Here is a 12,561-nt window from a genome sequence, read left to right as displayed (position 1 = left end):
GTGGTGTTTGTTTTTTTTTATTTTTTGTTATCATTCCAGCCGCCTGTGGCTGAAGTATATGTGATATGTAGAAAGTTTCATATTGTCCACCGTACAGAGGAGATGCTGCCGAAATTTCTTCGGACAGAGACTCCTCCGGGGCGTGACAACCTCCTCCTTTTCTTCATAAACTAGAGAAGGTGGCTTTTCGGTTATAGCGTTTACCTCAACTCGTGGCACTTTCCGAGCGGATTTAGCCTCGGCTCGGACCATCTCTACGTAGTATCGCCGGACTGCCAGTTGATCCCCTCGGACTTCTCCAACTTGGTCTTCTACTGGGAACTTGATTTTCTGGCAGAAGGTGGAGACGACCCATCGGAACTCGTTGAGAGCCGGTCGCCCCAAAATCACATTGTACGTGAAGGGAGCGTCGACTACAATGAAGTTGGCAGTCCGCGTTCTTCTGAGCGGCTCCTCTCCCAGCGAGATAGCCAACCGGACCTGCTCGACCGGCAAAACTTCATTACCGGTGAACCCGTAGAGGGGGGTTGTCATCGGCAGCAACTCGGCTCGGTCGATTTGCAATTGGTCGAATGCCTTCCGGAAGATTATCTTGACCGAGCTGCCTGTATCAATAAAGATGTGGTGAATAGTGTAGTTAGCTATTACCGCTCGGATTGTAACACCCACAAAATTATAAGATAAGTATATGGGTGTTATTTGCTTTAGAGCATAAAAGAAGAATCAAAAGAAAAAAAAAAGAAATAAGAGAAATAAAAAGAAGAGGTGAAGGTTTGAACCTTGAACCTCTCACAAAGGATAGAAATAAAGTTATGTATGATAACCACTAGGATAATGAATAACATATGAATGGAAAATGGTGGGAATTGTAGTTAAAAGTGAGGATATGATTAAGTGAGGGAACAAGAGAAAATCAAGTAGGGTTATTCCTCTTGTTTACCTCTTGGTTAAGAAAAGGAGTAAGCAAAAGACAAGTTGTCTTTCTTCCTTTTCCTTCTCTATTTTCGTGGAGTTTAAGAGAATAATGAAGAGAAGAATTAAAGGAAAGGAATGAGGACATATTCTCATTAGAAAAATACATGCATGAATTAAGGAAAAAGGGAAGCAAAGTTCATCTTTGTATCTTCCACCCACTTAGCATAAAAAGGAAAGAAAGGAAAGGATTTCATTTTTCTTCCTTCTCCCTCACCATTGCCGAAACTAGAAGCCCTCCTCCCTCATCTCCACAAGCCAAGTTTAGGTTTCTCCCTAAGAGGAAACTAAATTACAAGAAGGAGCCTTCAAGGTGCACCCTTCCAAGCAAGAGAAATCAAAAGGAGTGCTAGCCTCCTTCCTCTTCACCAAGGGTACCATTTCTTTAAGGATTAACAAGGGAACACTAGGTAAGCTTCCCCTCACCTGTGGTACAATAGTTTATATGGTTTTCCATGAAGATAGATCGCTTAAAAACCTAAGGTTTGCTTTATGAGAATTTCGGCCAAGACAAGAGGAAGTGTTTAAGAAAATTGTAACTAGATATGCTTATTATTTATTTTTGTGACATGTATCTTATATAAGAGGTTAATCTAATGTTTCCATGCTAGAATGAACAATGAAAACGATCCAGGACTGTCGGCCAAGCATGAACAAGAGGACTAGGTAAGCTTAAGACTCAAACTAAGCATGTTTCCTTATTCTTGTGTTATGTACCCTATGATAATGATGTTGTTAACTTTTTCTCTTACTTGTATGTTGTTTGAACTCCATTTCCATGCTCATGAATGTTCGGCCATGGAAGAACTAAAGGCCTAGGAGAGTTTTAAACCTAAAAATTAAGCATGCTAAGATTTTTCCTAAGACAAGATATGAAGCTATAATGTTATGCCATGATTGTATGTTGACTATGAATCCTATTACATGCTTATGAAGATTCGGTTATGATGAGATTTGAAGTATAGGAAAGTTTAAACCAAGTCTAGGAGGCTCATGACCTTCTTGATAAAATGATATGAAACTAGTTGATGTTCTTATGGTTGCTTGTTACATAGAAATTTGGTTACATGTAACTTTCGGCCACACTAAGTTTTAAAGCTAGGATGCTTAGATTTTAAACTAAGTTTACCCATGTTGTTCCTTGTAATGTTGCCATGAAAATTGTGTAGGGTTTCCATGCTTTTAGGCCATATGAAAAACAAAACCAAGCTCACATGTTTCGGCCACTACTAGTTTAAAGGCCTAGAGAAATTTAGAACCCAACTTATATATGTTCATAATGTTTCTTGTGATAAGTGCTATGAAATGTAGTTGTGGTTTCCATGCTCTTGTGCCCCTAGAAACTTAGTTCCATGATTGATATGTTTCAGCCACTACTAGTTTAAAGGCCTAGAGAAATTTAGAACCCAACTTGTATATGCTTATGATGTTCTTGTGATGTATGCTATGAAATGTAGTTGTGGTTTTCATGCTCTTATGCCACTAGAAACCTAGTTCCATGATTGATATGTTTCGGCCACCTTGAGTTAATGGGTTTAGGAAGTTTGGAATTTAAAACAAATGTGCTTATGATGTTCCTCATGAAAATGTATAAGATATTGGCTTAGGGCTCAACACTTTCATGCTACTTGTAACCTAGAATGAGACATGCTAGGGTTCGGCCATGATAAGGTTAGAAGCTTAAGGAACTTAGAACCCAAACTAAACATGCTTAAGTTGTTCCTTATGAAATATGATATGATATGTGTTTAGGGTTTACATGGTTGCATGTTGCTTAGAACTTGATTGCTCTTCATGAAGGTTTCAGCCATGAAAGAATTAGAAACCTAGGAGGGCTTAAAAATTTAGGTTAACATGCTTATGACCTTTCTTATGCTAGTATGTGAAGATATCATGAGATTTTTATGTTTGTGTGTTGTCTAGAGATCATGCCCTACTCATGACTTTCGGCCATATGGGTTTAGTGACCTAGATGTACCTCACATGCTATGTAATGAATCAAGAAATGTTATTTAATGATTCCATGAATGGTTATGTCTTCTTATGATAAGTGATATGCTCTTTTATGTATGCTTATGATCCATGTAGGTGCTATGTGCCCAATTATGCATGCTTTATGATATGATAAAATGACATGTTCATTATGCAAGCTTATGATCCATGCATGTGTTGTGTGCCCAAATATGCATGCTTTATGATATGATAAGTGATATGTTCAATGTGCTGTGTGCCCAAATATGCATGTTTTATGATATGTTAAGAAACATGATATGCATGAAAGGATAAGAACTATGATATGTATGACATGCTATTTTACTTTATGTATGGCTTGTACCAAGGGTGGGCTCCATAAGCGCCCCGGGGTCGATGGACTAAGAAACGGGCCTCGTTAGGGATGGGCTCCTAAGTGCCCCTAGGTCGATGGACTAAGAAACGGGCCTAGTATGTATGCCTTGTAGGGTTCAAGACTTGCTACCTTGGACCTACATAGGACGCGCGCATTTATGTATGTGGTACAAGTCGGAGCCCTAATCATGTTGAGATTATGTTTAAGTATGTATATTATAAGTTTTCAAAAGACATGTTGCATATGTTGCATGATGTATGTTTAGGAATTTACCTTGCTATACTCTATGATTATGCCATGATGTTTATGATGATGCTATGCTATGTCAGGATACATTTGATGATCACGTTATATTATGTCATGTTACTTTATGTTATGTTACGATATGCCATGATATGCTGCTTGATATGATAAATTTGTCTTTGTGCCTCTTGACTTGTGATTTTAATATGCTTTACGTTTTTTTTGTGAGTAGGAAAGGAACTTACTGAGCCATGAGTGCTCACAGCTTACTTTCTTGTACCACAGATAAAGGCAAGGAATGGGTGTACTAGGGGAGCAGCAGGAGGGGCTAGAAGGATGTGTGTGGTAGTGGATTGGCTAAAGGAAAAGACCTGCTTTTGTTTAATAAGAAATATGTCATCTTGATATTTTTACTTTATGACTCCATGACATTAAGTATGTGTTTGGGTATTGAGACTTAAAAATTATGATGGGTATGCTATGTGGTTCTTTTATGTCTATGGTAATGTTAAAGTAAGAAAAGTTTTTAAATTCTCTAAGTAAGACTTCCGCTGTATTAAGCATGTATATGTCCAAGTAACCCCCATCGCCTTAGCAGGAGGGGCGGGGCGTTACACGGATGATGAGGGAGTCATCATGCGGGACTTCGACACCTTCGAGGTCCCCAGGCCCAAAGCTGATCTCGGGCCCGTTCACCCACTCCTGACTGTAGCCAACTGCATGGATCGTGAGCTGCCTTTCATGCGCTTTCCGTGCCCTGTTGGAGTCGCCCTCGGTCGGCCCTCCAGCGATGATGTTGATTTCACCCCCTCGACACATTGCCTCTATTCTCCTCCTCCTGAGCGGATGGTCGGGGTCATTCATGCGATGCCTGAGGAATGACCCTGTGCTGCTGGTTATGTTGTCGCTCGGGAGATCTCCTTTCTGTACACCGGCTAGGACTTTGGTGCTGACGTCGTCGTCTCGGCGAAGGTGATCGACGGCGATAGATCCTAGGTGTAGGATGAGTGATTGGGGGGAGGCTCCGACAGTCACGGGTGTTGTGAGTTGCTGACTGATGGAGCGAACAAAACATTGGAGTCCATATCTTCCCCTTGGGCTTAGGTCGATCGACCGCTACTTGTTAACCGACATGCGGTCTTGCTTGCTGATGAGGACGGGCTACCTCTGTGCGGGGTCCTCTCGGTGGTTGATAATTGGAAGGCGGCTTCCGCTCGGCATGAGCTGATGGCTCGGATGGTGCTTCCTTTTTCCTCGCCATATGAGCTTCCTCCACGTTGATGTATCGTTGGCCTTGTTCAACATGTGGTCGTAGCTGCGAGGCGGCTTTCTGATGAGCGAACTGAAGAAATCTCCGTCCACGAGCCCTTGTGTGAACGTGTTCATCATAGTTTCTAAAGTGACCATCGGGATATCCATGGCCACCTGGTTAAAATGCTGGATGTAGGCTCGGAGTGACTCGTTCGAGCCTTGTTTGATGGCGAACAGACTAACGCTGGTGTTCTGGTAGCGTCTGCTGCTCGCGAAGTGATTGAGGAATGCCGTGCAGAACTCTTTGAATCTTGTGATCGATCCACCCGGCAACCTCTGGAACCATCGTTGCGCCGATCCCGAGAGGGTGGTGAGGGACACCCGGCACTTCACACCATCTGTATATTGATACAATGTGGCTGTGTTGTCAAACTTACCCAGATGGTCGTCCATGTCGGTGGTCCCATTGCATTCCCCGATCGTCGGGTGCACGTAATGCCTTGGTAATGGGTCGCGTAGGATGACCTCAGAGAATTGTCTATTGATTCGCTTGGGGGACGAGTCTGTCCGTGGCGCCTTGCCCTTCCTTGCGTCGCGAAGAGGCGCCTCATCGGACGAAGAGCCCCAGTCGAGGTTGGCTTGCGCGACTTCTGAGGGCGTTTGGAATAAAGCCCGATGGAACGGTATCGGGGCGGGTGGGTCTTCCACCTGAGTGCCAGTCGACCCTTTGTTCTGGCCCCATATTGAGAGCAGCTCTGGCCGGTTGTCTGGTGCCGCCCGACCGCCTGATGCTGACGTTGCCTGTTGCGCTATCTAATCGGCTTGAGCCTTTTGCTGTTGCTCGACTATCTTGGCTGCCCGCGCTTGGATGAGCGCGTCTAGTTCTTCGGGAGAGAGTGTCACCATGAGTTGGCGTCCAGCTTCTTCCATCGTCTATGCTCGGATTCAGGAACGTTCCCACAGACGGTGCCAATTTGATCCTGTCCGAGCGTTGAGTCGGACGTGGCACTCTCCGCTGTCTTCGACTGGTGATGTGGATCTCCGGCGAACCTGCAAAGAAGCCGAGCCGGGAGGGGTTTCCCGGCGACGACCCTCCGACGCTCAAGTCAGGCAGTGGAGAAGAAGAAGAGCAAGGCAACGTTACTCTGGCTACAGTGATGAGAATCGCATACCTTCGTCGAAGTCTGGGAGTCCTTATATAGGACCCCGGGGAGGCGCGGGCATGATTCTCGATGCGTGCACGCTTCCCCAAATATATCTCAGTAGGGTTGTGTCAGAAAAGCATGTCTAACGTCATTCCACAATCGTCCGAGCATATCCCGGATGTGACGTACGATACTCTGTCCGCTCCGGCCGTCGATCATGTTGTTTGTCGGCGGCAGGTGTCTCGAGGATGAAGTTACCAACTATCCTTTTTGTCTCCTTATGCTCTTACCTGTTCCCGTGTCGAGCGGACCAACCGCTCGGCGCTCATGGCCTCCGGGAATGCGCATACCTCGGCCCAGGCGGGGAAGCCCTGCTCATGTGCTCGGATGAAATTGCGCCTTATTGTCCTGTGGCTCGGCCGAGCGGCCTGTTCGCCCGGCCCATAGACTCTTTTACCTTGAGCATCGGAAACCTGACCCCTGGTCGGGCTGTCTTTCGTCCGGTCCGGGAGACCCTTGGCCGGATGTCCGGTCAGCCGGATGCTCGGTCGGCCCACCACTTCGCTCGGCACGACCTCTGTCCGCTCGACACGACCTTAGGGTTGACCCTCTTGACCATTGACCTCCACGTGTCGTTGACCTCCCGCCAACGAGGGCCCCCCGTCCTTACCACCGGATCAACTACAAATAAGGAAAGATAGCAAATCTTTCTCTTAATCTTTTGTAAAAAGCTATAAAAGAAAAGATTTAAATTTTAAAACTCTCTTTTAAAACCATGAGGATGGTTACAAAAAAGGAAAGTTTTATCAAAAATTAAAATCTTTCTTTTAACTACAAATAAGGAAAGATATCAAACATTTCTCTTAATCTTTTGTAGAAAGGTATAAAAGGAAAGACTTAAATTTTAAACTCTCTTTTAAAACCATGGTTTCCACATAAGGAAAGATTTTAAAATAAACTCCTTTTATTTTTTCTGTGGCCGACCACCACTTGGTCTATCCAAGGCTTATCTTGGCCGACCCTTGCTTGGGCTCCAAGCTTGGCTTGGCCGACCGCCTAAGGATGGGTAAGAAGGTGGGTATAGGTGGGTATAAGACTTTATAAATAAGAGGCTACGACAAGGACCGAGAGGAGGAATTGGTTTTGGTCTCCCAATGAACTTGAGCTTCCCGTACTCGCCCTGAACACCCAACTCGAGTTTATCAGTAATAACACATACCACTAAAGAGTTATTATTGAACTACCGCACCAATCCCATATTACTATATGGGCTCCTTCTTATCATGAGTGTGTTAATCTCCCTGTGTTTAAGATATCGAATGTACAGTAATTAAATGAGTTACTGACAACTCACTTAATTAATATCTAGCTCAAAGAGTAGTACCACTCAACTTTATCGTCATGTCGGACTAAGTCTACCTGCAGGATTTACATGACAATCCTTATTCCTCTTGGGGACGTTATCAACCTAGATTACTAGGACACAGTTTCATTCTATAATCAACAACACACCATATAAATAATATCATTTCTCAACTTATCGGGCCTATTGATTTATCGAACTAAATCACACCCTTTGATAAATTAAAGAAATGAATATTGAGTATATGTGCTTGTTATTATATCATGATTAAGAGCACACACTTCCAGAATAACAAAGGTCTTGTTCTTTTATGCAGTCAGTATAAAAAAAATTTACCTGAAATGGTTCTGCTCAATACACTCAGAGTGTACTAGTATAATTTTATAGTCAAGATAAACTAATACCAAATTACACTACGACTATTCCAATGGTTTATTTCTATCCATCTTAGTCGTGAGCTACTGTTTATAATTTATAAGGAACTGATAACATGATCTTCTGTGTGTGACACCACATACAATGTTATCTACAATATAAATTAATTGAACAACTACACTTAGCATATAAATGTAGACATTTGACCAATGTGATTCTTATTTCTAAATAAATGTTTATACAAAAAGATAGGCTTTTAGTATACATTCAACAATCTCCCACTTATACTAAAAGACTATGCTGCCATATACCCTGCCTTACATCTGATTCCCACCCCCTCAAAAGCTCTGCCTTAAGGGCCTTAGTGAAAGGATCTTACAGGTTATCATCTGATGCAATCTAGGCGATAACAACTTTTCCTCGTTATACGATGTCTCATATTGGGTGATACTTGCGCTCTATGTGTTTACTTGCCTTATGGGCTCGTGGTTCCTTCGAGTTTGCTACTGCACCACTTATTATTACAATACACTGTAATAATTTTTGGGCAAACTAGGAATCACATCTAAGTCCATCATGTAGTTTCTGAGCCATACAACTTCTATGGCTGCCTCAGAGGTTGCCACATACTCAGCTTCCATGGTGGAGTCCGAAAAGCATCTATGCTTAGCACTCCTCCATTGTTATGGCTTTACCTCCTAAAGTAATCACAAAACCCCGAGGTCGACTTACTATTGTCCCTATCTGATTGGAAGTCAAAATCCGTGTATCCCATAGGGAGCAAACCATCTTCCTTGTAAACTAGCATATAATCTCTAGTCCCTCTAAGGTACGTTAATATATGCTTTACGGCAATCCAGTGTTTCAGTCCTGGGTTACTTTGATATATGTTAACCATGCCCATAGCAAAACAAATATTTGGTCTCGTGCATAGCATATATTAGGCTTCCTATAGCTGAAGCATAAGGAACTGCCTTCATTTCTTCTATCTCTTTTAATGTCTTCGGAGACATCTCCATAGATAAAGATACTCCATGCCTAAAGGGTAGAAAACCTTTCTTGGACTCTTGCATGCTAAAACGAGCTAGGATAGTATTGATATATGAAGCTTGGGATAAGCACAACATTCATTTCTTGCGATCCCTTATTACTTTGATCCCAAGAATATGTGCGCATTCTCCCAAGTTCTTCATATCGAATTGCTTGGACAACCATACCCTTACTTCCAACAACACTTTGATATTGTTTCCAATTAATAAAATGTCATCTACGTATAGTACAAGAAATACCATCACGTTTCCATCACATTTCTTGTATACACATGACTCATTCGGATACTGAATAAATCCATACGACTGGATTACTTCATTAAACCGGATGCTCTAAGACCTAGAAGCTTGCTTCAGTCCATAAATAGACCGCTTGAGCTTACACACTAGATGTTCTTTGCCCTTTCCAAAAACCCCCTCTAGTTGCTTCATATGGATGTTTTCTTCAAGACTTCCGTTAAGGAAAGTTGTCTTGACATTCATTTGACACACCTCATAATCCATATGAGCAGCAATAAATAAGAGTATCCGGATAGACTTAAGCATAGCTACTGGCGAAAAGGTTTCCTCATAATCGATTCCCTCTTTCTGAGTATACCCCTTTGCAACAAGCCTTGCTTTGAAGGTTTCCACCTTCCCATCTGTCCCCCTTTTTTTTTTTAGATCCATTTAAATCTAATAGCTTTTACACTATTTGATGGTTCTATTAACTCCCAGACTTTGTTAGAATACATAGATTATTTTTCTGAATTCATTGCTTTTTGCCAAGATGCTGCATCTTGAGTGCTTCGTCATATATATGGGGATCAGGTTCATGTTTACTTGGGATCAAGTCTAACGACTCTCCCAAAAACATGAATCTTTCAGGTTGCCTAACAACCCTCCCACAATGACGAGGCATTACCTGTAGTTGTGCATCATTTGTGATACGTGTTGCAGTTTCTTGTGATATTTCATCTTACACTGTTGGTACTAAAGATGGCATGCCCTCTCTCATTTCTTATAGAACAATTTCACACATTAGCTTATGGTTTATTACATAATCTTCCTCTAAAAATTGAGCATTGGTGCTAATAATGATCTTCTAATTTTTAGGATTATAAAACAAACCACCTTTTGTTCCTTTAGGATATCCCACAAACAGACAAACTTCTGTACGTGATTTCAACTTGTCAGTATCTCCCTTCAACACATGTGCTGGACTACCTCATATCCGAATATGACTCAGACTAGGCTTACGCCCATTCCATAATTCCATGGGAGTAAAGGGTACTCATTTAGAAGGTACCATATTCAAAATGTATAATGTTGTTTCCATAGCATATCCCCAAAACGTATTTGGTAATTCTGAATAACTCATCATTGATCTAACCATTTCCATAACAGTCATATTCCTTCGTTCTGCCACACCATTCTGTTGGGGTGTTCCAGGTGCAGATAATTAGGATTGAATCCCGACCCCTGATAAGTAATTCTTAAACTCTCCAAAGAGGTATTCGCCATAACGATCAGACTGTAGTGTCTTGATACTTTTACCATGATGTTTCTCCACATTAGCCTTGTACTCTTTAAACTTATCAAAGCATTCAGACTTGCGGCACATCAAGTAAATGTACCCATATCTCGAATAGTCATCTATAAAAGAGACAAAATATTCGAAACCACCTCTTGCCTGGATAGACATAGGACCACACAAATCAGAATGAACCAGTTCCAACACATGTTTGGCTCTATACCCCTTGACCTTAAAAGGTCTCTTGGTCATTTTACCTTCTAAGCAAGATTCGCAAGTTGGAAAGTTTTCCAATACTCAAGAGTCCTTTGAATCCTACTCAAGTTAATATAACCAAGCCTTAAATGCCAAAGATATGTTTGGTTCATTTTTTGAAAGTCCCTTTCTCTTATTACAATTAGAAGATGTGCTATTAATTTCCATTTGTTGCATCGTGAGAGTTATTGGATTTAGAGTACACAAATTGCCAACGAACGTACCAGAACAGATAACTTCCCTATTTATCTTGATAACATCTTTTCTATCTTAAATAGACAGAATATCCATCCTTGTATTGATTAGAAACTGAAATCAAGTTCTTTCTAAAACTTAATACATAAAGATAATTTTTTAAAACCAATATTTTATTCCTATAAACATCTCCCACTGCAACATCTGCTACTTCTGTAGCATTGCCTAGTAAACAGTGATTTCTCCTTCGTGTAGTTGTCGGGTTTCTTGGAACCCCTGCAATGATTTCCAGACATGATCAGTGGTTATCATATCAACACGCCAGGTACCGGTAGATAACACCACTAAACATGTTCCAACTACTATACCTATATTGTTCTCTTCATACGAGGACAATCCGCCTACAAATGTCCAGACTGCTTACAAATGAAGAACTTGCCTTTCGGCTTCTTCATTCCTGCTTTTAGTTAAGTACCTAGAGATCATAGAGTCCTGTCTGTCAGCCCGATTCTAGTGTCCGAAGAGTTCCTTGAGATTGTACATCATGTCATGGCCAGTAGGCATGGTCTGATGTTGATGTTGTAGCACAATTTGATGTAAAAACCAAATGTAACTCCGCACCATCTCATCTGCGTTGACCCATTTCTTATTATACTAAATCTCCTCTCCACTAGAATCACTATTAGGCACATTAGGGCAGACCTCTAACAATACAAACTTATAACCTTCAGTAGTTAGGACAATGTCCAGGTTTCTTTTCCCATCTATGTAATTGGGACCAGTAAGTTTGTTCTCGTTTAGTATAATAGCTAGTGGATTGAAAGTCATCCTAAGAATCATAAAAAAAAAACTTTTTGGTCAAGATATTGATTCCTCGAACAATATTTTTAAATTTACCAACACCTCAAAACACCGTGAATTTTGCGTGCCACGTTAGTGTAGACGTATACAAATTCAAACATTTGTAAGAGGAGGTTTTACCCATTAATTTTATTATCTTGTCATCCTAACTTTATGACAAATAAAATTAATAGTTGGTATTCCTTTGGTTACACAAATAATAGCAGTGACTCCGTTGGGGAGGATACTATTAAATGTGCCTATGTGTGTACCATTACTTGATACTTAGTCCATTAAATAGGATTGTGCTCCTTCAATTGGAGAAGATCACACGCTCCTAAATAATTTCCTATAACCATCCATAAAGGAAGTTTGATCTAGTGATCTGCAAACAAACTCATCCATTGCGGAGGGAGGCACTCAGAGCCAACACGCAAGTTTGTTGCATCACTTGCAAACCAATAATGGAGACCGTGGAATTTATTTACTAATCCCTTTCCCACTTAGTTATTTAAGGTGAGGAATTTTAACATGCACACACACATCACAGCAAATAAAGCAATAAATATGGAAAACAATTTTCCAACTATTATGGCATTTTCCATCACTGTCCTTCGTGTGCTGCCAACCCTAGCCACTGCCATCTTTAGCCACCGCAATCGGGTCTAGTCGCCACATCCATCCTGCTTCTTTTTCCGCTGCGCCTCTGGTCCACAAATAGTATCACGCCTCGCAAGGATACGATCCGCGACAAAAATACAATTTTATAAATATCGATCCTATATTTCACAAAGGATTGTACATGTAATCTAGATCGAAACAAAAATGTAAAATCCTAAAAGTAATATAGCTCCTGCTATATTTAATACACACAATCATGCACACATATAAAATGCCCTTGACATGTCCAAAGGTCCAATCACACACAATCACTATAAGTCATAATAGTTGGAGCCTGCATGATGTGAGCCAATAAGAGGCATTGAAGGGAATTGGGGGACCCATGACAAGGT

The sequence above is a fragment of the Zingiber officinale genome, chromosome 3B, assembly GCF_018446385.1.
Source record: "Zingiber officinale cultivar Zhangliang chromosome 3B, Zo_v1.1, whole genome shotgun sequence".
Taxonomy (NCBI): Eukaryota; Viridiplantae; Streptophyta; class Magnoliopsida; order Zingiberales; family Zingiberaceae; genus Zingiber; species Zingiber officinale.
Note: the sequence above shows the minus strand (reverse complement) of the source record.